Consider the following 24,894-nt stretch of genomic DNA (forward strand, 5'->3'; position numbering starts at 1 on the left):
ATGGAAGATTTAATATATGAGATAGCTAAATTTCCAAGAGTAATTTTCTCATTTTTTCATTGGATTTTTTAAAATTTACATTTCAAATGCTATTCGGTTTCCCATCCATAGGCCCCCATCCCTTCATCCCACTCTACTTCTCCCCTTTTTCTATAATGGTATTCCCCCTGCCCAACCACCCCCACTTCCTGACTCCCCACCCTGAAATTCCCCTACCAGAGGGAATCTATTAGTTCAGGATAATATACTGTATTTTAGTGATTTTCTAATCTAATGTCAATGGCAATCTAACATTCTAATGAAAATGCAAAGAATTGCAAATAAGAATAATGCTACGCAAAAAGAGAAATGTTAGAAGTATCACAATATCTGAATTCAAACTGTACTGCAGAGTACTAGGAAAGAAATAGAACAATATTGTCACAAAACAATCATTACAAAGGAATCAGACATTTAAAAATGGGCCTTCGAATCTGTGACAAATCGCTAAACATGAATTGATATAAAATGTTTCTTTAGCAAATGATGCTGGTGAAATTGAACATTAATATATGGAATACTTTAATTAGATTTCTGCCACTGATAATGTACAAAATAAAGTAAAACAAAGGCATTTGATATTTTAAATTGAATGTTGAAGTCATGCTACAACTTGCTCTAAGTTACTCCACATTGTGTAAAAGAATTTTTCTTTTTCCTTTTCTTTTCCCTTTTCTTTATTTTTTGAAGACTAAGCATTGATTAAGGTACTTCCTTCTACAAACAGCTTTTGAATTCATTTTCTGGAGGAGGGATGATGTGTATGTATGTAAGCATGTAAAGAACACCATCTTTTGAGAACTGTTCATGCAGCATAGACTGATAAATGACATATTCTGGAGCATACTATAAATTGAGTGAGGTAAATTGAGACTGTAGCCAAAAATATTTTTTAAACATCATATTAAGGTCTAAGAACTCATCAGATACATCAGCAAAAAAATTAATTCTCTCATCTGGAACCCACAAAGACATTTTCACCTACTGTTACACTGATAATGTTACACACTGACCTGTCTTTTGACTTGGTATAAACATCAAGGATTTACAGAGAACTCTTGGTTGGCTTCTGAACTAAACTTACTCTATTTCTTTCTGATTATCATCTGTGTACTTCATAACCTACTCATCTGTCTGCACATTCTGACTTATAAGCTGGATTTACATTTCACTCCAACCTTCAGTTCAACTGTACTTCTTTGTTCTCAACTCAGACTCCACAAGTGTCTGACAGTACAGAAGTAGCCTCTTTCCTTTAGTTTCTGAAATAAATTATGATATTGTGAAAATATGCTATTTGTTCAAAATGTGTTTGAGTACGGCAGGGTCAGAACAGTTGAGGAAAAGATCTTAATTCAAGATATCAAACTGGTTTTGTGTGGAGGTCCTTGATCCACTTGGATTTGAGCTTTGTACAGGGCAATGAGAATGGCTCGATTTGCAATCTTCTACATGCTGACCTCCAGTTTAACCAGCAATATATGTTGAAAACCTTTTTCCACTGAATGGTTTTAGCTCCTTTGTCAAAGATCAAGTGACCATATGTTTGTGGGTTCATTTCTGGGTCTTCAATTCTCTACCATTGTTCTATCTGCCTGTCTCTGTAAACATAACATACAGTTTTTATCACTAGGGCTCTGCAATACAGCTTGAGGGCAGGGATGGTGATTCCCCCAAAAGTTCTTCTATTTTTAAGGATAATTTTCACTCTCTTGAGTTTTTTGTTATTCCTAATGAATATGCAAATTGCTCATTCTAACTTTATGAAAAATTGAGTTGGAATTTTGATGTGAATTGCATTGAATCTGTAGATTGACTTTTGACAAGATGGCCATTTTTACAATATTAATCCTGCCAATCCATGAGTATGGAAGACCTTTCCATCTTCTGAGATCTCCTTCAATTTCTTTCTTTGGAGACTTCAAGTTCTTGGCATACAGACCTTTCACTTGCTTGGTTAGAATCACACCGAGGTATTTTTTGCTATGTGTAACTATTGTGAAGGGTGTCCTTTCCCTAATTTCTTTCTCAGCCTGTTCATCATTTGAGTAGAAGAAGGCTAATGTTTTGTTTGAGTTATCCAGCCACATTGCTGAAGTTGTTCATCAAGCTTAGGCGTACTCTGGTGGAACTTTTGGGGTCATTTAAGTGTACTGTCAATCATCTGCAAATAGTGATATTTTAACTTCTTCCTTTCCTATTTGTATCCTGTTGACTTCCTTTCATTGTCTAATTGTTCTGACTAGGACCGAGAAGAGTGGGCAGCCTTGTCTAGTCCCTGATTTCAGTGGAATTGCTTCAAGCTTCTCTCCATTTAGTTTGATGTTAGCTACTGATTTGTTGTATGTTGCTTTTGCTCTATTTAGATATAACCTTTGAATTCTGGATCTTACCAAGAATCTAATCATTAAGGGTTGTTGAATACTGTCAAATGCTTTCTTAGCATCTAATGAAATGAGCATGTGTTTTTTTTTTCATTGAGTTTTTTATATAATGGATTAAGTTGGTGGATTTTCATATATTGAACCATCCCTGCATCTGTAGGATGAAGCCTACTTGATCATGATGGATGATTGTTTTGATGTGTTCTTGGATTCGGTTTGCAACAATTTTATTGAGTATTGTTGTATCTATATTCATGAAGGAAATTGGTCTGAAGTTCTCTTTGTTGGGTGTTTGTGTGATTTAGGTGTAAGCATAATTGTGGCTTCATAGAAGGAATTGGATAGTGTTCCTTCTGTTTCTATTTTGTGGAATAGTTTGGACAGTATTGGTATTAGGTCATCTATGAAGGTCAGATAGAATTATACACTAAACCCCATCTGGTTCTGGGCCTTTTCTTTTTCTTTTTTTTCTTAGTTTGGAGCCTTTTAATGACTACTTTTGTTTTGTTAGGAGTTATAAGACGGTTTAGATGGTTTATCTGATCCTGATTTAACTTTGGTACATGGTATCAGTCTAGAACACTGTTCATTTCCTTCAGATTTTTCAGTTTTGTTTTCCTGGAATTCTTTCAGGGATTTTTGTGACTCCTCTCTATGGGCTTCTACTTCTTTATTTATGTTTTCCTGAAATTCTTTCAGGGATTTTTGCGATTCCCCTCTGTAGGCTTCTGCTTGTTTATTAATGTTTTCCTGTGTTTCCCTAAGGGAGTTCTTCACATCTTTTTTGAAGTCCTCTAGCATCATGATCAAATATGATTTTGAAACTAGATCTTGCTTTTCTGGTGTGTTTGGATATTCCGTGTTTGTTTGGTGGGAGAATTGGGCTCCGATGATGCCATGTAGTCTTGGTTTCTTTGCTTGGTTTCCTGTGTTTGCCTCCCCATCAGATTATCTCTAGTGTTACTTTGTTCTGCTATTTCTGACAGTGGCTAGACTGTCCTATAAGCCTGTGTGTCAGGAGTGCTGTAGACCTGTTTTCCTGTTTTCTTTCAGCCAGTTATAGGGACAGAGTGTTCTGCTTTTGGGCCTGTAGTTTTTCCTATCTACAGTTCTTCAGCTGTTCCTGTGGGCCTGTGTCTTGAGTTCACCAGGCAGGTAGCTTGGAGCTGGAAGGTTTGTCTTACCTGTGGTCCCAAGGCTCAAGTTTGCTTGTGGGGTGTTGCTTATGAGCTCTCCGCGGCGGCAGCAACCAGGAAGATCTGCGCAGCCCTTTCTGGGAGTTTCCATGCACCAGGGTTCTAGATGGTGTTTGGTGTTTTCCTCTAGAGTCAGAGATGTGGGCCCAGTGTAGACTCTTCTGGTTTCCCAGGCGTGTCTGTCTCTCTGAAGGTTTAGCTCTCCCTCCCACAGGTTTGGGTGCAGAGAACTGTTTATCTGGTCGGTCCCTTCAGGTTCTGGCGGTGTCTCAGAAGCAGCGGATTTCCTGCTCCTGTGCCCTTACCCAAGGGAACCCAGAGGCCGTATACAGTTTCCTCTTGGGCCATCTGTCTTGGCGGTTTGGGAGTAGAGAGTTGCTGCGGGCAGGGATCCGTAGGCTTTTATAGTGGGATCTGATAATTTTTTTTTATTTCCTCAGTTTCTGTTGTTCTCTCTCCCTTTTCATTTCTGATTTTGTTAATTTGGATACTCTCTTTGTGCCCCGTGGTTAGTCTGTCTAAGGGTTTATCTATATTATTGATTTTCTCAAAGAACCAGCTCCTGGCTTTCTTGTATCATTGTATAATTCTTTTTGTTTCTATTTGGTTGATTTCAGCTCTGAATTTCATGATTTTCTGCATTCTACTCCTCTTCAGTGAATTTTCTACTTTTTGTGCCAGAGCCTTTCAAATGTGCCATTAACCTGTTAATGTATGCCCTCTCCAGTTTCCTTTTGGAGACACTCACAGCTCTGTGCTTTCCTCTTAGCACTGCTTTCCTAGTTTCTCATAAGTTTGGGTATATCGTACCTTCATTTTCATTAAATTCTAAACAAGTGTTTATTTTCTTTCTTTATTTCTTCCTTGACTACGCTGTCATTGAGTTGAGCATTGTTCAGCTTCCATGTATTTGTGGGCTTTCTGTTGTTTTGGTTGTTATTGAAGACCAGCCTTAGTCCATGGTGATCTTATAGGACACAGAATAATGTTAGTCATCTTCATGATTACTACTGCTTTTTTGTTTTTGTTTTAATAGATTTATTTTCATGTTTTCATGAGTGGGTTTATGATGATTTTTCTTAATTTTTTGATTATCTTATTTATTTAAATTTCAAATGTTTTCTGCCTTACTATTTAAACAACATATCACTGCCCTGTCCCTTCTGCTTTTATGAGGGTGATATATCATAGCATTCCCCAACACTGGATCATCAAGCTTCTTTTTTTTTTAAAAGATTTATTTATTTATTATATATAAGTACACTGTAGCTGTCTTCAGATACACCAGAAGAGGGCATTGGATCTCTTTACAGATGGTTGTGAGCCACCATGTGGTTGCTGGGAATTGAACTCATGACCTCTGAAAGAGCAGTCGGGTGCTCTTAACCGCTGAGCCATCTCTCCAGCCCTCAAACGGCTCCTCCAGCTTCCCCATACCTGAGGTCTTTTTTTTTTTTTTTTTGGTTCTTTTTTTCGGAGCTGGGGACCGAACCCAGGGCCTTGCGCTTCCTAGGCAAGCGCTCTACCACTGAGCTAAATCCCCAACCCCTGATCATCAAGCTTCTATAGGACCAAGGGCATCCCCTCCCATTGATGCTAGATGAGTAATCCTCTGCTACATATGCAGCTGGAGCCAAGAGTCTTTCCATGTATACTTTTTGGTTGGTGGTTTACTCCCTGGGAGTATTGGTGGTCGGGTTGGATGACATTGTTCTTCATGTGGGGTTGCTTACCCCTTCAGCTCTTTCAGTTCTTCCAGTTACTCATTTATTATGGTCCCTGTACATAGTCTGATGGTTGGCTACATGCATCCACATCTGTATTGTTCATGGTCTGTCACAGCCGCTCAGAGGACAGCTATATCAGAGTCCTGTCAGCAAGAGCTTCTTGGCCTCAGAAATAACATCTGGGTTTAGTGTCTGCAGATGGGATGGAACCCTAGGTGGAACAGACTCTGGGTAGACTTTTCTTCAGTCTCTCCTCCACTCTTTGTCTCTTCAGATTCTTTTGAGAGGAGCAAATCTGGATTAATAATTTTGAGAAGGCCCCATCTCTCAACTGGGGTCTTTGTCTAACTTTTAGATATGGTCAGTGAAGGTTCTCTTTTGATTTTTGAAGAGTGTTTTGGCAATATCATTCCTGTTGGGTCCTTAAAAACTATAGGGTGTCTGGCATCTGGAAGGTTCTAGTAACTAACCCCAGTTCCCCATTCCCCACTGCTACATACCTCCATACAATTTTCTGACCCTCTGTACTTCTCCTCTGCCTTCTCTCACACCCGATCCTGCCATCCCTTTTCCCTTCTCTTCCTCTCTCTTGTCAAATCCCTCCAACCTCCCTCCCTCTACTTCCAATGATTATTTTATCCTTCCTTCGGTGTTGAGTATGATTGAAGCATCCACTCACTGGTCTTCCTTATTCTTGGGTTTCATATGATCTGTGAATTGCATCTTGGCTATTCTGTTCTTTTTTATTTTTATTTTTGCTGTTATCAATATATCAATGAGTTCATACAATGGGTATTCCTTTGTGATTGGGTTCCCCCACCCAGGATGATATTTTCTAGTTCCATGCATTTGTCTAAGAATTTTATGAAGTCATTGTTTTTAATAGCTGAGTAGTACTAATTGTGTAAATGTACTACATTTTTTGTGTCCATTCCTCTGTTGAGGGACATCTGTGTACTTTCCAGTTTCTGGCTGTTATAAATAAGGTTGCTATGAACATAGTGGAGCATGTGTCCTTGTTATGTTTTGGGGCATTTTTTGAGTATATGGGCAGGAGTAAAAAATATCACTTGGTCCTAGGGTAGAACTATTTTCAATTTTCTCAGAAACCACCATATTGATGTACAGAGTGATTATACCAGCTTTCAATCCCAGCAGCAGAGGCAGGTTGTTTGATTTTTGCCATATCCATCCATTATCAGCTGTCACCGGAGTTTTTAATCCTAGCCATTTTGACTGGTGTAATGTGGAATTATTTGACATCCATTTCCCTGATGAAAAAGGATGGTGAATAATTCTTTAGGTGCTTCACAGCCATTTGTGATTCCTCAGTTGAGAATTCTTTGTTTAGCTCTATACCCCATGTTTTAATAATGTTATTTGTTTCTCTGGAGTCTAACTTCTTGAATTTTGAATATTTTCACCTCTATCAGATGGAGGGTTTTTAATGATATTTTCCCAATCTATGTGGTGCCATTTTATCCTATTGACAGTGTTCTTTTCCTTACAGAAGCTTTGCAATTTAATGAGGTCCCATTTGCCAACTGTGGAATTTAGACCATGAGCCATTGGTGTTCTGTTCAGGAAATTTCCCCCGTCCCAATGTGTTCAAGTTTCTTTCCCACTTTCTACTCTTTATGTGGATGCCCTATCCACTTGGACTTCAGCTTCTTTCAGCGAAGTAAAAAGTGGTTCAGTTTGCATTCTTCTACACCCTGACTGCCAGTTTAACCAGTATCATTTGTTGAAAATGATGTCTTTTTTACATTGAACGGTTTTGACCATTTTGTCAAAGATCAAGTGTCTATAGGTATGTGGGTTCATTTCTGGGTCTTCAATTCTGTTCCATTGATCTAAATGCTTGTTGTTCTACCAATACCATTTGGTTTTTACCACTATTGCTCTGCAATACAGCTTTAGATCAGGGATGATGATTCCCCCAGAAGCTCTTATTGTTGAGAATACTTTTCACTATCCTGGGTTTTGTTATTCCAGATGAATTTGAGAGTTGTACTTTATATCTCTGTGAAGAATTGAGTTGGTGTTTTCATAGGTATTGTATTGAACTAGTAGATTGCTTTTGGTAAGATGGCCTTTTTTTACTATGTCAATCCTGCTTATACATGAGCATGGGAGGTCTTTGTATCTTCTGAGGTACTCTTCAATTTCTTTCTTCAGATATTTGAATTTCCTTTCATACTGATCTTTCATTTACTTGGTTAGTATCACACCAAGACAATTTATATTATTTGTGACTATTGTGAAGGGTGTCATGTCTCTAATTTCATTCTGAGCCCAATTAACCTATGAGTAGAGGAAGGCTACTGATTTGTTTGAGTTAATTTTATTTCTAGCCATTTTGCTGAAGTTGTTTATCGGCTGTAAGATTGCTTTGTTGGATTTTTTGGGGTCACATTTATATGCTATAATATCTTCCACAAATAGTGATATCTTGACTTCCTCCGTTACAATTTGTATCCATTTTACCTTTATTTTGTTTCCTAATTTTCTGGCTAGCACATTGAGTCCTATAGTGAATAGATAGGATGAGTGTGGACAGTATTGCCTTGTCCTTTATTTCAGTGGGATTGCTTCAAGTTTCTCTCCATTATTTTGATGTTGGCTATTGTTTGGCTGTATATTGCTTTTATTCTATTTAGATATGGACCTTGAGTTATAGATCTCTTCAATATTTTAACAAGAAAGGGTGTTGTATTTTGTCAGAGACTTTTTCAGCATAAAATAGGATGGTCATGTGGTTCTTTTCTTTGAGTTTGTTTATATAGTGGAATATGTTGATGGATTTCTATATATTAAACCATCCCTGCATCCCTGAGATGAAGCCTACTTGACCATGGTGAATGATTATTTTGATGTGTTCTTGGATTTAGTTTGTGAGAATTTTATTGAATATTTTCTACATCAGTTTCATGAGGAAAATTGGTCTGAAGTTCTCTTTCTTTTTTTTCTTTGTTTTTTCCCATTTTTATTAACTTGGGTATTTCTTATTTACATTTCGATTATTATTCCCTTTCCCAGTTTCCAGGCCAACATCCCCCTAACTCCTCCTACTCCCCTTCTATATAGGTGTTCCACTCCCCATCCTCCCCCCATTACCACCCTCCTCCCAACAATCACGTTCACTGGGGGTTCAGTCTTGGCAGGACCAAGGGCTTCCACTTCCACTGGTGCTCTTACTAGGCTATTCATTGCTACCTATACAGTTGGAGCCAAGTGTCAGTCCATATATAGTCTCTGGGTAGTGACTTATTCCCTGGAAACTCTGGTTGGTTGGCATTGTTGTTCATATGGGGTCTCAAGCCCCTTCAAGCTCTTTCAGTCCTTTCTCTGATTCCTTCAACGGGGGTCCCATTCTCAGTTCAGTTGTTCGCTGATGGCATTTGCATATGTATTTGCTATATTCTGGCTGTGTCTCTCAGAAGAGATCTACATCTGGTTCCTTTCAGCCTGCACTTCAACAGAGGAATGGATACAGAAAATGTACATCTACAGAATGGAATACTAATCAGCTATCAAAAATAACTACTTTATGAAATTCATAGGCAAACTGATGGAACTGGAAAATATCATCCTGAGTGAGGTAACCCAATCACAGAGAAACACATATGGTATGCACTCATTGATAAGCGGATATTAGCCCAAAAGCTCGAATTAACCTAGATGCACAGAACACATGAAACTCAAGGATAACCAAAATGTGAATGCTTCACTCCCTCTTTAAAAGAGGAACAAGAAAATCCTTGGTAGGGAATAGGGAGGCAAAGTTTAGAACAGAGGCAGAAGGAACACCCATTCAGAGCCTGTCCCACATGTGTCCCGTACATTTACAGCCACCAAACTAGGTAAGATGGATCAAGCAATGAAGTTCTCTTTCTTTTTGTGTCTTTGTGTGATTTAGGTTATCAGTTTAAATGTGACTTTGTAGAACATATGGATTTCCACAGTGATTGTATAAGTTTGCACTCCCATCAGCAATGTAGCTATACCAATTGTTCCACATCCTCTGTAGCATGTGCCACCTCGTGAGTTTTTGATCATAGCAATTGTAATTGATGTATCATGGAATCTCAGATTTGTTTTGATTTGCTATTCCCTGATTACTAAAGATGTTGAACATTTCTTTTTTTTAATAGTTTATAATTTTTATTCTAGTCTATAATAAGAAAACAAACCCAAAAACAACCAAACCAAAATCCCATGAAGACTGGTATTACAGCATATTAACAAAAAACATGTTTTAATTAATATGCAACTATCTAATAAACTTACTCTTTAACACAGTGTATTTATTCTCTAGTGTAGAATGTTATACATTTCTTTAAGTGCTTTTTATCCATTCAACAATTATAAACAGTGTTTTATGTTGTTATGGAAGAAATGGAAATTACCATTATAGGATGAAAATATTTAACTTTCAAGGCTAAAAAGTACATCTCATTTTTCAAAATACCCTTTAGTCAGAGTAAGTTCCCTTTCCAAGCTTCTTAGAATGTAAAACATATAGATTACAAGCTATATTGCACAAGAAACAGCACTTCTAGTAACTGCCACACAATTTTAAGGCCTTTTCTAATTTGGATCTTCAGCAAAAGTGTTAAATATTATTTCAAATTATGATTACTTTCTGTATTGATCCAGCATAGTACACACATATCTGTTTGCTTACAAAATCCAGTTTTTTCAATGATACAATTATTTATTTTACTTGTATGAGTGCTTTGTCTGCATAAAGTATGTATACCACTTTTGTGTATTTCTGTCTATATAAGCCAGAAGAGAGCACTGAGTACCCTGGATCTAAAGTTACTAATATTTGTGGGTCACAATGTGAGAAAAAAATCTGGGTTGTCTGCAGTAACAACACTCTTAATTGGTGAAAAATCTCTACAGGCTCTCCTGAAGATTGTTGGGATAAAAACACCAGGATATATAATCATGTACCTCTAAGAATCCTAATCTGTGACAATATAATATAAGAGTTCCATATTATTGAAACAAAATGATCTCAATCCATACTTTATCTTGTATCCATGCTGTTACTTTATATAAAATAATTGGCCCACTTTTTATTACATATCTTGAATTCATTTGAATATGCAAGATAGTTCCAGTGTTCCTTTGAGACCCTCTTTACTACAAAATTAGTGGTCAGCAAAATATGAGGAAGTTACAATCATTATTCATTTCCTCTTTTATTATAAGCTTAGTACTTATTAAGCTGTCAGTATTACATTAATTAGAATTTAGTAACACTAATTCATTTCTAATTTATCATATTTTTCCATTAAAGTCAATTTGCTGAAAGATATTTTTTGGCTTCAATAAACACGGTGAGTTAATATTAAATGATTTTCTTATTTCAGGAAATTAGTCTAAGAGTGTGACTATTTCATGGTATGGCAAAGGTGCATAAAAATATGCCAAAGGTACAAGTCAATGTTATTCTTAATAATTTACTTTCCTGTCTGTGTGTTATGAATTATATTTCCCTTTGAACTCTTGCTGTAGCTTTCCCTTAATTTTGCTTTTATGTTTAATTGATAGGATTTGATTTGACCATTCCTGCACTTCTCACAGATACAGTCTTCATCTAAGAGTTTGTTCCTTACTCAAATAAGCTTCAATGCCAAATGCTATTCTGCTATATTTATTTTAATTAGTTTAGTCTACCAGCATTATCTTCTTATTCTTTCTATTGACAGTTTCCTCTGGCTTTGAACTCTGTCCATTTATGTTGGAAGAAGTCTATTTTATTACATTTACTTGTTTCCTTTAATTTGCAAATGAATTAACATAGAAACTTCCATTTTTCTTTCTAATAAAGCAAAAACACCACATAAATTATTATTATATTGGATTTTTAAAAAATTTACATTTCAGATGTTATCGCCTTTCCACATTTCCTGTCCATAAACTCCCTATCCCATTCCTCCTTCCCCTTCGTTTATGAGGGTGTTCCTGCACCCAACCACTCACCAATTCCCACCTTCTGCTCTGACATTCCCATACACTGGGGGGTCAAGCTTTTTCAGGAACCAAGGCTTCGCACCCTTTGGTGCTCAACAAGGCCATCCTTTGCTACATATGCATCTGGAGACATGGGCCAATCCATGTGTACTCTTTGGATGGCAGTTTAAACCCTGGAAGGTCTGGTTGGTTGATATTGTTGTTCTCATGGGGTTGCAACCTCCTTCAGCTCCTTCAGTTCTTTGTCTAACTCCTCCAATGGGGACACCATTCTCAGTTCAATCTTTGGCTGTGAGCATTGGCCTCTATATTTGTTACGGTCTGGCAGAGCTGCTTAGGAGACAGCCAATCTGATTTGTTTGAGTTAATTTTATATCCAGCCAGATTGCTGAAGGTGTTTATCAGGCTTAGTAGTTCTATGGTGGAACTTTTGTCATCACTTAATTATAGTATCATATCATCTGCAAATAGTGATATTTTGACTTCCTCCTTCTCAATTTGTATCGCTTGGACCTGTTTTTGTTGTCTGATTGTCCTGGCTAAGACATTGAGTATTATATCAAGTAAGTAGGGAGAGAGTAAGCAGCCTTGTCTAGTCCCTGATTTTAGTGGGATTGCTTCAAGTTTCACACAATTTAGTTTGACTTTGGCTACTGGTTTGCTGTATATTGCTTTTACTCTGTTTAGGTTTGGGTCTTGAATTCCTGATCTTTCCAAGGAAGAGGTGTTGAATTTTGTTAAATGTTTTCTCAGGATCTTATGTGTATTTTTAATTGAGTTTGTTTATATAGTGCTTTACATTGATGGATTTTCATACATTGAACCACACCTATATCCCTTGTATGAAGCCTACTTGATCATGATGGAGGATCATTTCCATGTATTCTTGGATTTGGTTTGAGAAAATTTTATTGAATATATTTGTGTGTCTATTCATAAAGGGAAATTGGTCTGAATTTCTCTTCTTTTGTTGGGTCTTTCTGTGGTTTAGATTTAAGTGTAATTGTGGCTTCATAGAAGTCATTGAGTAGTGTTCCTTCTGTTTCTATTTTTGTGGAATAGTTTGAACAGTATTGGTATGTGTCCTATGAAGGTCTGGTAGAATTCTGCACTAAACCCATCTGGTCCTGGACTTTTGTTTTTGTTTTTTTTTTTTTTGTTTCGGGGGGGGGGGTTGGGAGACTTTTAATGACTGTTTCTATTACATTAGGAGCAATGGGACTGTTTATATGGTTTATCTGATCTTGATTCACTTTGGTACCTGGTATCAGTATATAAAATTATGCATTTCATCCAGATTTTCCAGTTTTGGTGAATATGGGCTTTTTTCATAAGATCTAATGATGTTTTGAATTTCCTCATATTCTATTGTTATGTCTCCTTTTTCATTTTCTGATTTTGTTAATGTGGATAATTTCTATGTTATTTAGTCTAGCTAAGGTTTTATCTATCTTGTTGATTTTTTCAAAGAAAAAGCTCCTAGTTTTGTTGATTCTTTGTATAGTTCTTTTTGCTTCTACTTCATTGATTTCTGGCCTGACTTTAATTGTTTCTGGCTATCTACTCCTTTTGGGTGTATTTGCTTTTTTTTTTTTTTTTTGTTCTAGAGCTTTTAGTTGTGCTGTCAAGCTGGTAGTGTATTCTCTCTCCAGCTAATTTTTGGAGGCACTCAGAGATATGAATTTTCCTTGTAGCACTGCTTTCATTGCATCCCATAAGTTTGGGTATATTGTGCATTCATTTTCATTAAATTTTAAAAAGTCTTTACTATATTACAAAAGGAATGTAAGGAAAGAAAGTCTTATTTTTAACTGATTATTCAGTATACAGTTTATAATGGCATGGAATTAAAAGAAGCATGTGTTTGAAGTAGCTGATCACACCACAATTACCATTGAGAAAATGAAAACTATAAATTCAAGATAGTGCTCAGCTCCATTTATTCATGTATATAGTCTAGATCTTATCCATAGAATGTTGATATTTACATTTGGCAGGTCTTCCCATCTCAGCTAACAAGAAATAGACATGCCCTTCTCAGGCATGCCCAGAGACTAATCTTCCAAGTGATTCTAGATTCCATTCCATCAATTTGACAATTTCTTTAACCACCACCCATAGTTAATCTGCCTCATGTCAACTTGATACCATATATATATATATATATATATATATATATATATATATATATATATGTCTTCATTAAACACCAAATAAAGACAACAGTATGATTTTGGTGTGATTTAACATAATACAGATATCTTACAAACAGGAACATAAGAGTCTCTAATTTAGAGTCGAAGTGAAGTGAAATTTTCAACATTTTTTCTGGTGTTCTGTATCTAAAATACTACTTTGTGAAATGAGCAAAGTATAAACATATCCCAGTTTTTAATATCATGTTAAATAAGATAATAAGAAAAAATCTTGATACATTCATCTATAGTTAATGCATATAAATATCTTCTTAAAAACAGGTTGAGAGCTCTAATAATAATTGTCAATTTTACTTTCTTGACTGAGGACATATTCATAGGCAGTTTTTTAGGAATACCTCCTGCATTCATTTCAGTATACAGAAAATTCTAAATTTGTAGGAAACATCTCTCACTAGTAGGAATGATTCAAAAGTTCAATCCTGAACCATGTGAGCCATTTTCAGTTCTGCAGGATTTAAATTCTTGTTACTGAAAATAATCATGGGCTACAGATATAATAATGACTTTTCATAAATGAATTGCTATATTCTAGACACATGTTTTTTTTGTCTCTACTGTGAATTACTGGTTTCATTTAAAGTAGTTAACCTGTTCAATCACTCTATTGAACACTGTGACTCAACTCCTAGCATTCTAAATTACAGGCATAAAGAACTGAAACTGCGTCAAGTAATAGTCAACTTCCAGTCTATCAAAAACATTTCTGTGTCTCTTGGTGGCAGCATTCTTGCCTTTCTTTACTTGGCAGCTTCAGATAGTAGGACCACAGGTGAAAATATTTATAAGTGACCATATGAAGCTCCAGCAGAAGGAAGACAAAAACGTAGATGCATCAGTCCTCTTACAAGGGGGAACAAAATACCCATGGAAGGAAAGACAGGGACAACGAGTGAAGCAGAGACTGAAAGAAAGGTCATTCAGAGACTGCCCTACCTGGAGATTCATCCCATATGCAGTTACCAAACTCAGTCTCTCTTGCTGACTTGATGACAATAAGTGCTTGCTGACAGGAGCCTGATATGGATGTCTCCTAAGAGGCTCTACCAGAGCCTGACAAATACAGATGACAGCCAACCACCAGAAAGTGCTTAGGGACCCCAATGGAGGAGTTAGAGAAAGGACTGATGGAGCTGAAGAGGTTTGCAACTCCATAGGAAGAACAATATCAACCAACCAGACACCCCAGAGCTCCTGAGAACTAAACCACCAAATAAAGAGTACGCATGGACAGAACCATGACTCTAGCTGCATATGTTGCAGAGGGTGGTATTGTCTGGTATCAATAGGAAGATAAACTCTTAGTCCTGTGAAGGCTCTTTCTTTCCAGTGTAAGGGAATGACAGGGTGTTGAGGTGTGAGTGGGTAGGTGGGAGAGGGACAATCTTCATAGAAGCAGGGAGTGGATGGTAGAGGGGGGAAGCAGAAAAGGTAAATACATAAACTATCCAATAAAATAATCAGAAAAATAAGGTTCTACAATAGGATAAAACACCACTTTCTGTGTAGAACATAAGGTCTGGAATACATAATCTTTTGTAGTATTTTAATTAGAAGACAATAGTACTTTCTCAAATATGTCTGGGGAGCAGTGGTGTCTTTTAAAGATGTCTTCTGAAAACTTTTAGTGATACAATTGTGTATTTGCTTGCTCTAAAACCACATTCAGTGAATTGTAAATCAGGATAACCCAGAATTGATAATTGTTGAGAATGAAGAATATTAATATTGACTTCTAGTTCACTTTATGTCTATTTTTCACAAGAAAAATTAGAATATTTGAGTAGTATGATGTAGTGGTTTGAATAGGAACAGCTCCCATAGACTCATATGTATGATTGCTTGGCATACAGGGAGTGGCAATAGTAGAAAGTGTGGCCTTGTTAGAGTAGATGTGTTCTTGTTTGTTGAAGTATGTTAGTGTAGGGGTGGGCTTTGAGTTCTCCTATGCTCAAGCTATGCCTAGTGTAGCTCATAGGCTCCTTCTGTTGCACACAGACAAAGATATAGGATTCTTAGCTCCTTCTGCATTACTATGTCTCTCTTAATGCTGCTATTCTTCTTTCAATGATAATAGTAGACTAATCCTCTGAAGCTTTAAACCAGCCCCTACTAAATGTTTTCCGTTATAAGAGTTGCCATGATCATGGTGTCTTTTCCCAGCAATAAAATATGAACTAAGACACATGGCTTAATAGTTTGAAATCCTATTAATTTAAATTATTGAAGAAAATAATGGTGTCTTACACTTTTTACTGCTGTGAATAGAGAAACCATGACCAAAGCAACTCTTTTAAAAACAAAATTAAATTGGGACTGGCTTACAGGTTCAGAGTTTCAGTCCATTATCTTGAAGGTGGGAACATGACAGCACTCAGGCAGACTTGGTACAGGAGGCACTGAGAATTCTACATCTTATTCTGAAGGCAGCCAGCAGAATACTGACTTCCAGGCAGTGAGGAAAAGCATATCAAGCTTCCCCACTCACACACATACTCTTACTAATCTACACCTCCTAACAGTGCTACTCCCTGGGCCAAGCCTACCATCCCATTCCACTGCCTGATCCCCATTGCGTTGTTCAAACACATAAGTTTATGGTAGCCATACAAACCCATAGCATAATGAAAATACATTTAATTTAACTTCAAAAGTACACCTAGTCAATAGCAGTGTCAACAATATTAAAAGTCCAAAGTTCAAAGTCTCTTCTGAGATTCATCCAATCACTTAACTGTATTCTCCAATGTAAGAAAGGAAACAAGTTGGGCAAACTCCAAGCTCTGCACCTTCATGGCTGATTTCAAAGCAGTCTTCAGATCTCCAACTCTATTTTCATCTTGGTTGACTGCAACAAACTTCTTTCTCCTGGGCTGGTTCCATTTTCTGTTACTAGCTGTCCGAGTTAGGTATTCCACATCTCTGATGTCTTTAACATCTTGGAATCAACATTAACTTCACAACTTCTTGTTGCAATGTCTGGGATTCACAAATAATATTCCGGGGTCCTCCAAATGTCTGGAGTAAGTTCTCTAACTCTGCCCTCTATAGCACATTAGGCTCTGGTTGACTCCACTCAACTGCTGCTGCTACTTTTGGTGATCATCCTATGTTACTGGCATTTCCAATACAGTGCATTCTTCTGTTGTAACTAGGCTTCATCAATAGCCTCTCATAGACTCTCTTCATATTGCCAAGCCTCTATGTTTTTTCAGGACCTCTTCACTCCTGAGACAATATCTACAACTGAGGCTGCCCCTTCACCAATGGCCTTCCCAGCCCCAACCCCACACATACATACATGCAGTGCTAAGCCTCAGCTGCTCTCTATGACCCCTTCAAAACTAGTACCATCTGGATGATTTTTACATATTACCAAGTTCAGCTGCAGCATGAGGTACAACCTGGGCTACCTCTCAAACACAGCCTGTTTGTGCTTTCAGAAAACATTGTCCCAGAAGATTTCACTTTAGTGATGCTGGCCTCTTCTTAATCACCAGTAATTTCTTAGCTCCAACTAACCATCATCAATTTTCCCAGTGGTCCCTTCTTTTCTTGACTCTAAAACCAGAGCCAAATGGCCAAACTGCTGAGTTCTTCTACTTGCTGAAGCTGGAACATGGTTTCCTTCTTCTATTCCATTATCTGTTTTTCTGTTTTTCAACTTCTTTGCTGCCTAAGCTTGGCTGTCCTGAAACTTGCTCTTTAGATTGACCTTGAACTCAGAGATCTGCATAGCTCTGTCTCCTGTAATACTTGGATTAAATATTTGTACTACCATGCCTGGTCTTAAATTTAGCTAGGTGGGAACTTGCTCTAAGGTTACCATTCCCTTAATTCAATTTAATATCCACATATACAGGATTCTACTCCATTTTGTTTCCTGGTGCCCCTTTAATTTTCCAACCATATATGCTATGCTTGTTTAAAATGCTCGCCATCGGGGTTGGGGATTTAGCTCAGTGGTAAAGCGCTTGCCTAGGAAGCGCAAGGCCCTGGGTTCAGTCCCCAGCTCCGAAAAAAAGAACCAAAAAAAAAAAAATGCTCGCCATGAGACTTAACCAGAGAACAGAGTCTATGGTGAATATTTCTGAGACTTCCTTTGTCAGTGCAATTAATCTGACTCTCTTCACCCTAGCCTCAGGCAGACTTTTCAGACAAAGGGCAAAAATAGCCACATTTTTTCACCAAAATACCACAAAAGCCATCTCTATGCTATGTGTAGAACCTCTTAGGCCAGGTCTGCTGCACAATTCCATATTCCTACTAAGATAACCTATTAAACCCCAGTTAAAGCATGCCAGTGCTTTCCAAATCCAAAGTCTCAAATTCCATATTCTTCCAAACAAAAGCATGCCCATCATAGCATTATCCCATGCCTGGTACTAACTTCTATCTTAGGACATTACTGTTGTGAACAGACACCATGAACAAGGCAACTCTTTTAAGGGCCATATTTAATTGGGGCTGGCTTACAGGTTCAGAGGTTCAGTTTACTATCATGAAGATTAGAGTATGGCAGCATTTAGGCATATATAGTAAAGGAGGAGTTGAGAGTTCTACATCTTGTTTTGAAGGCAGCTCTCAGAATCCTGATTTCCAGGGAGCTAGAACAGGGATATTAAGGCACATATTCATACACAATGACAAACCTACTGCAATAAGGCTATACATCCTAATAGTGCCACTCCTTTGATCAGGCATATACAAACCATCACAAGTGGGATATAGTCACATTAATTATTATTTTTTCAAAATTAAAATTTATTCTGTTGACAAAAGACCATAAATGTATGTAATATATAAGCTATTCTTTCAATACTCAGAGTACATAGGTTAAAAAATGACTGTCAGTTGTTTCCATTATATTGTAACAACATCTGTCTTATACTGGGTATATGGAATATTTCTGCTCAGGAAACACTGGTGTAGCAATATCTAGATGGATGATCTCTAAAACATTCCAATTTAGACACTGCCTACTTTGAAATGGCAACATTTTGAAGGCTAAATTTCCAAGATTTTAATTTCTCATTAAATGTAAACCAAATTTCTCTTCATTGTTAACCAATGAAGGTTCTTTTTTTTTTTTAACTTTTGAATAACTAGACATAAATGAAGATTTCTATTTCTCTCTCCCAGTTTGCCTTGGTTAATTTCCTAGAATTACCCATAGGACACTGAGGTATACTTACTTTCTTTTGTTTACCTTAAAGGACATTAATTAAACTGTTGCAATAAACAATAGACAAAAGTATGGGGTGAAAGATAGGTACATAGAACTTCTGTGTCCTTTATTAGTATACTGCCATCCTGATTACTCCAGCTATTGAGCCACCTGAAAGCTCTTCTATCTTGTCCTATTTTAAACTATTTTCTAAATGTTTTTGCTGCACAAACATGATTGAATAAACCACTGGCAATCAGTAATAAATACTTTTGTTATCGGCAACCCATCCCTAGAGCAGTGGTTCTCAACTTTCTTACTACTTTGACACTTTAATATAATTCTTCATATTGTGGTGACCCCTACCCATAAAATTATTTTTGTTCCTGCTTCACAACAGTAATATTTTTCATTATTATTTTTAGTCATTTTGTTTACAGTCTAGTCGATATCCCCATCTTGTTCTGCCTGTTGACAGTTCCTCATTCCTCCTCATACATCTTCAGGAGGATGTTCCCACCCCACCCCACCCCACATATACACCATACCATGCAGCCCCATTCCCTGGGTCCTCAAGTCTCTCCAGGGTTAGGTGTGTCTTCTCTCATTAAAGCAGGACCAGGCAGTCTTCTGCTGTATATGTGCCAGGGGCCTTGAATCATCTAGTGTCCACTAACCTGGTTGGTGGCTCACTGAGAAAGCTCAGGAGTCTAGTTTGGTTGAGACTGCTGTTCTTCGTATGGGTTTGCCCTCCTCCTTAGCTTCTTCCAGCCTTTCCTTAATTCAACCACAAAGGTCCTCAGCTTCTGTCCAATAGTTTGGTGTAAGTGCCAATAGTTTGGTGTAAGTGCAAATAGTTTGCTGTGTCTGTCTCATCTGCTTCTTAGGCTTCTGGGAGGGCAGCAATGCTAGGTAGGCTCCTGAATGTAAATTCATCATAGCATCAGTAATAGTGTCAGGCCTTGGAGCCTTTCCTTGAGATTGGTCCCAATTTGGGTTAGTCACTGAACCTCTTTTCATTCAGTATCTTCTCCATTTTTGTACCTGCAGTTCTTTTAGACAGGGATAATTCTGAGCCTGTTTTTGACTGTGGGATAGCAATCCCATTCCTCTACTTGATACCCTGTCTTTCTACTAAATAACTGTAATCCTGACACCATTATGAAGAGTGATATAAATTGTCTGTGTTTCCTGATGGCCTTGGGCAAGTACTCTAAAATTTTAGCTCAAATACGTAAGTGGTTATGTCCTACAGAATGAGAAACTATGTTCTACAGGCTAGGATAGATGCTAGAAGAACCAACTAACTGCTACCGTAGTAAGTCTTTTCAGCAATTAACAACTATCATTAAACTACACAGAGAGTATCTAGCAAGCATCAGATTATGCGGATTAAAGAGATTCTTAACCACTTAATATTTAAAGATTTTAGAAATCAAAGTCAAGGTAAAAGTTGTCATGAATTAACACTTTATACCATATCACAGCTACTTATTTTATAACCTATTCCACAATAACCTTATAAATTTTGAATACATAAGTTATAATGATGGTGTTAATCATATAATATCATATCTTATGTGATAGACTATAATTTACTTGAAATATTTGACAAGAGTACTAGTCAATGTAACAGTGGCATCCAAGCAAAGCCTATTTTTCACAAATGTACAGCAGATCTATTTATTTTGTCTCATTAAATTATTTTATTATTATTAAAGTCCAATTAAAATATTCATGATGCATGCAAGTGTTAGTATGATAATAAAAACTCTACACTCATTGCTATATTAACATCCTTTGAAGTGTGATTTTTTTAGTCTAATCTCTGTCAAGTGATGGAGTTTTGTTTTCCAAAGCTTGCCTATTAAATGACCTTGAAATATATTTCACAGAGAGGAAATAGTAGAAGAGAATTGTAAATTCAAAGTCTAGCATTCAAGAATGTTTCCCTCTTTCCTATGCCTTGAAACACTGTCACCTTGAGAACAAGTCCAGACTAGTCAGCTGGAGAATGAATAATCAGTGAAGTACATTCAATGCACCAGATCTGACATGCAGAAAAATATCCCTGGGAGCAGTGATTTCTCCTTGATACAAACTGGTCATAGATACATGAAAAAGCACTAAAGATCTTCTGTTGACTTTAATTTTTGTCATAACATTCAGAATAAAATTAAGTAAATTGTTTTTAAATGAAAAGTTAATTTTAGTATGCAAAAATATTAAATTGAAGAACTACCAAAGAAAATCCAAATGTTTCTAGTTTTCTCTTCAATTTATTTCTTAATTCAGTTACATAATTATGATTTCTAATGAAAATTACATTTGTAAATTTTATACCTTTAAACCTTAAGCAGGTCTTGGTGGATCCCTTCAAAATAAAGTGTTATCTAATGTTTCAACCAAAATATAAGGGGAATGAAGAAAAAAAAAAAAGAATGAATGAAAAAAAATATCATAGCTATTGTTCTGTTACTCTGAAGAGGCACAATAACCAAAGAAACTTAAAACATAAAATTCATTTTTTTCAGGGAAGAAAGAGTTTATTTGGTTTCTACTTTCAAGTCACAATATATCACCTAATTAAGTCAGGACAGGAACTCAAGCAGGGCAAGAACCTGAAGGCAAGAGCTGATGCCAAAGCCATGAATTGGTGCTGCCTATGAGCTTGCTTGCTAGCATGGCTTGGAATGTCACATGGCTTGCTCAGTCTGCTTTCTTACAGAACCCAGTATCATCAGCCCAGGGACAGCACCACCCAGAATGGACTGGGCCCTGCCCCATCAGTTACTAATTGAGGAAATACCCTACAGCTGGACCTAGTGGAGGGTTGTTGTTGTTTTGTTTTGTTTCTGTTTTTGTTTTGTTTTATTTGTTGTTTAGGTTTCATCCTTTTAGATAACTCTAACTGTGTTAAACTGACATGAATCTAGCCAGGACAACTGACCCATTGTCAGATTAATACGGAAACACAGAGCTGTTAAGCCGCCACTACTTTTTTCTTGTTTATCCCTAATATAAAAGCCTTTGAGACACCTGAGCATAAGCATGCACAAGATCACATATAAAGACATCAGGGTATAAACCACTTTACAGAGTTAAAAGTCCCATAGCCTTACAAATTTAAACACTTTACAAATTATCTCTTTAAAACTATTCAGTCTTGGGGGCTGGAGAGATGGCTCAGTGGTTAAGATCACTGACTGCTCTTTGAGATGTCCTGAGTTCAATTCTCAGCAACCACATGGTGACTCACAACTATCTGTTATGGGATCTGATGCCCACTTCTGGTGTGTCTGAAGACAGCTACCTTGTACTCATTTACATAAAAGGCATAAATTAATATTAAAAAAGAAACGCAGGGTGACTTCACCCAGGGCCAGCTCCACCCCTTCCAGTTTGTTAACAACAACAACAACAACAACAACAACAAAGTATTAATGTCTAGATTCACAGCACGAGCCGAGCCGCCAATTGGGTCTGGACTCGCTCAGGTTGGAAGTAGCAGAGTTGGAGTCTCAACAGCATCTGGCACCCTAAACATGAGCAAGCGGAGCAGCAGAAGGTGACACTGATCCGAGTAGTGCAGCCATGGGCGCAGGTTAGATTCTGAAGGAGACCAATAGTCTAGGAGTCGAAGCCAGAGTCCATGGCCACTCCAATGGCACGTACAAGACCAGTCCTCACATTCTGATTCAGGTGAGGAGTGGGCCGGGAAGGGTTATAGGAGCCCTTGGTCCCCAGGGTCACCAGCATCTAGATTGGACTCCTCAAGACGATCCTGGAGCCCAGGGGCAGTTGCAGAGCTGCAGGAATGGTTAAGGCTTCATAAGGCACGCAAGCAGCAAGAAGAGCTGCTCAAAGCCTTCGATATGCCTTAGCAGAAACATGCACAGCGACTGTTCAAGAAGGAAGCTAAGGAGCACAAGAAGCAGAAGAAGATGGGCTGGGGTGAGGAGTACATGGGCTACACCAATTCCGACAAACCCTTTGGAGACTACAATCTGCTGGGCACCTTCATCTGGAACAAGGCCTTGGAGAAAAAAGGCATCAGTCACCTGAAAGAAAAGGAGCTGAAAGAGCGCCACAAGAGGAGCCGGCAGGAAAATCAGCTGGAGCTGCAAAGGGCCAAATGTCTGCAGCTAGAGCAGGAACAGGAGAAAGCCATGTGGGAGCAGGAGCTGGAGTTGCTGCAGTGGCAGAAGGAGGAGCAGGAGCACACCTTCCACTTCCGTCAGGCCAAGCTTTGCTCCAAGATCCGAATCTGAGATGGGTGGGCCAAGCCCATTGATCTGCTGGCCAAGTACATCAGTGCAGAGGACGACTTTGACCTGGCAGTGAACACGAACCTTATTTATTACTCAATGGCCTTTCGGTGGCAGACATGGAGTACCTGTTAGAGGACATCCATGTGTACACAGAACTGGAGCAGGGCAAGCAAGTGGACTTCTGGAGGCAAATGACAGCCATCACAGTGGATGAGATCGCCAAGCTCCGCAAGCTGGAGGTATCAGGCAAGGGCTCAGACGAGCATATTGAGGGGGTCAACGCCTCTGTCACTTCGATATGCAGTCGGTGTTCAAGGGAAAGACGTACAAGCAGCTGCAGGTCATAATCCAGGGTATCCAGGGCAAGGTCCATGCTGGTGGCCCCAACCTCGACCTGGGCTACTGGGAGAGCCTGCACACATGGCCAGGGCCAGGCTCCATGAGCGCCACCAAGATGTTCTCAGGCACAAGCTCTTCCAAGTGAAGCAGAAGCAGGCTGTGGAGAGCCGCTCTTCCCCATCATCGAGTCAGAGCTGAGGGCCACCCCCAGCCCAGAATCTGGGGTACAGCCCTCCAGCCCCGGGACTGCAGTGGAGCCAGCAGACCTGGTGGAAGTCGAGGAGGAGGTCACAGCAGCAGGGGAGGGAGAGCAGGAGGCACATGGCCAGGCAGTGCTGATGGAGGAGGACCTGATCCAGCAGAGTCTGGCCAACAACCAGGCCAGCCACTATAGTCAGCTGCTGCTCAGAGAGCATGAGCTGCTTATGGACGTGTAGGTGCTGGACCTGCACGAGGACCTGAAGGGTCTGGAGCTGTCTCACCAGCAGCTCTAGGCTCCAGGAGATGGAACCCAGAATGCTGAGGACATCTTCTTCCGGTATGTGAGGGAGAGCATGGGGCAGGACAGGGCACAGTTCAGCATGGGTACCCATGCCTACCTGCGGGCAGACAAGTACCGGGTTCAAATGGAACAAATACACCAGATGCATTATGACATGGACAACCCTAGCCCAAGATTGTGCAGGGCTACAAATTCAATAACTTCTACCTCTGTAAGCATGCCACGCCCGAGTACTTCCTGGAGGCCTGCACGGACAACCCAGATTTTGCCAACTGCGCTTCCATGCAGCCCCTCCCTACAAGGACATCACCTTTAAGATCTTCAGGAGCCAGTGGGAGTACTCACACCGCCATGGCTTCCGCTGCCACTTTGCCAACAGAATCTTCCAGCTCTGGTTCCACTTTAAGCACAACTTCTACCGCTGTGATGCCTGTGGACTGCCCACTCCTGTCAGGCTGGCTCCTGGACAGCTAGCTTCTCGAATGCCAAGCCAAGCGAACCAGGTGGCCTCCTTCAGAAGCCTTGGGGATTCATGGACTATAGATTGCTTTCTGAGCACAGATGTGGCCAGCTGAAAGATGAGACTAAGCCTGTAATCGGATCCCACAGAGTATAAAGAAGGCAGTCTGGGAGGTTTAGAGGCCCTACAGAGAGATACAGAGAGACAGAGGGGGAGACCTAGAGGAGACCAGATGGGACCTTTAGGAGTGGAGGAGTATCCAGAACCAAGACCTCCTGGGAGTTCTAATTAGTGGGGATTTCTTAGAGAAATGATTAACTCTTATGTAGGGTGGGTTTGTACCATTTAGGGGTTCACATGTTGATGTCAGTTGAGTTTTGTGTTCTTTGTATGGGTGTTTAGTGGGTTGAGAATTTAGAGTTATAAATCTGATTGATAAATTATAAGCCTCTGCAATTTTCTTTATAAGGGGCGCTCGGGGTTTAGAGCAACTTGCAGCAGACTGGCCAAAGGGGACCTATGACTGGGAAATCATAAGTGCTCCACCAGGGAATGGGGAAATGGGAGCAGGGGAGGACTACCACTTATAGATAGCCATGGGGATG

The 24,894-nt window shown here is 38.8% G+C and overlaps 1 pseudogene; it reads left to right on the plus strand.

Annotated features, from left to right (window-relative positions):
• Positions 1–22,160: 22,160 nt before the first annotated feature.
• Cactin-ps4 (cactin, spliceosome C complex subunit, pseudogene 4) lies at positions 22,161–24,404 on the plus strand (annotated as a pseudogene).
• Positions 24,405–24,894: the final 490 nt, after the last annotated feature.

The sequence above is a fragment of the Rattus norvegicus genome, chromosome X, assembly GCF_036323735.1.
Source record: "Rattus norvegicus strain BN/NHsdMcwi chromosome X, GRCr8, whole genome shotgun sequence".
NCBI lineage: Eukaryota > Metazoa > Chordata > Mammalia > Rodentia > Muridae > Rattus > Rattus norvegicus.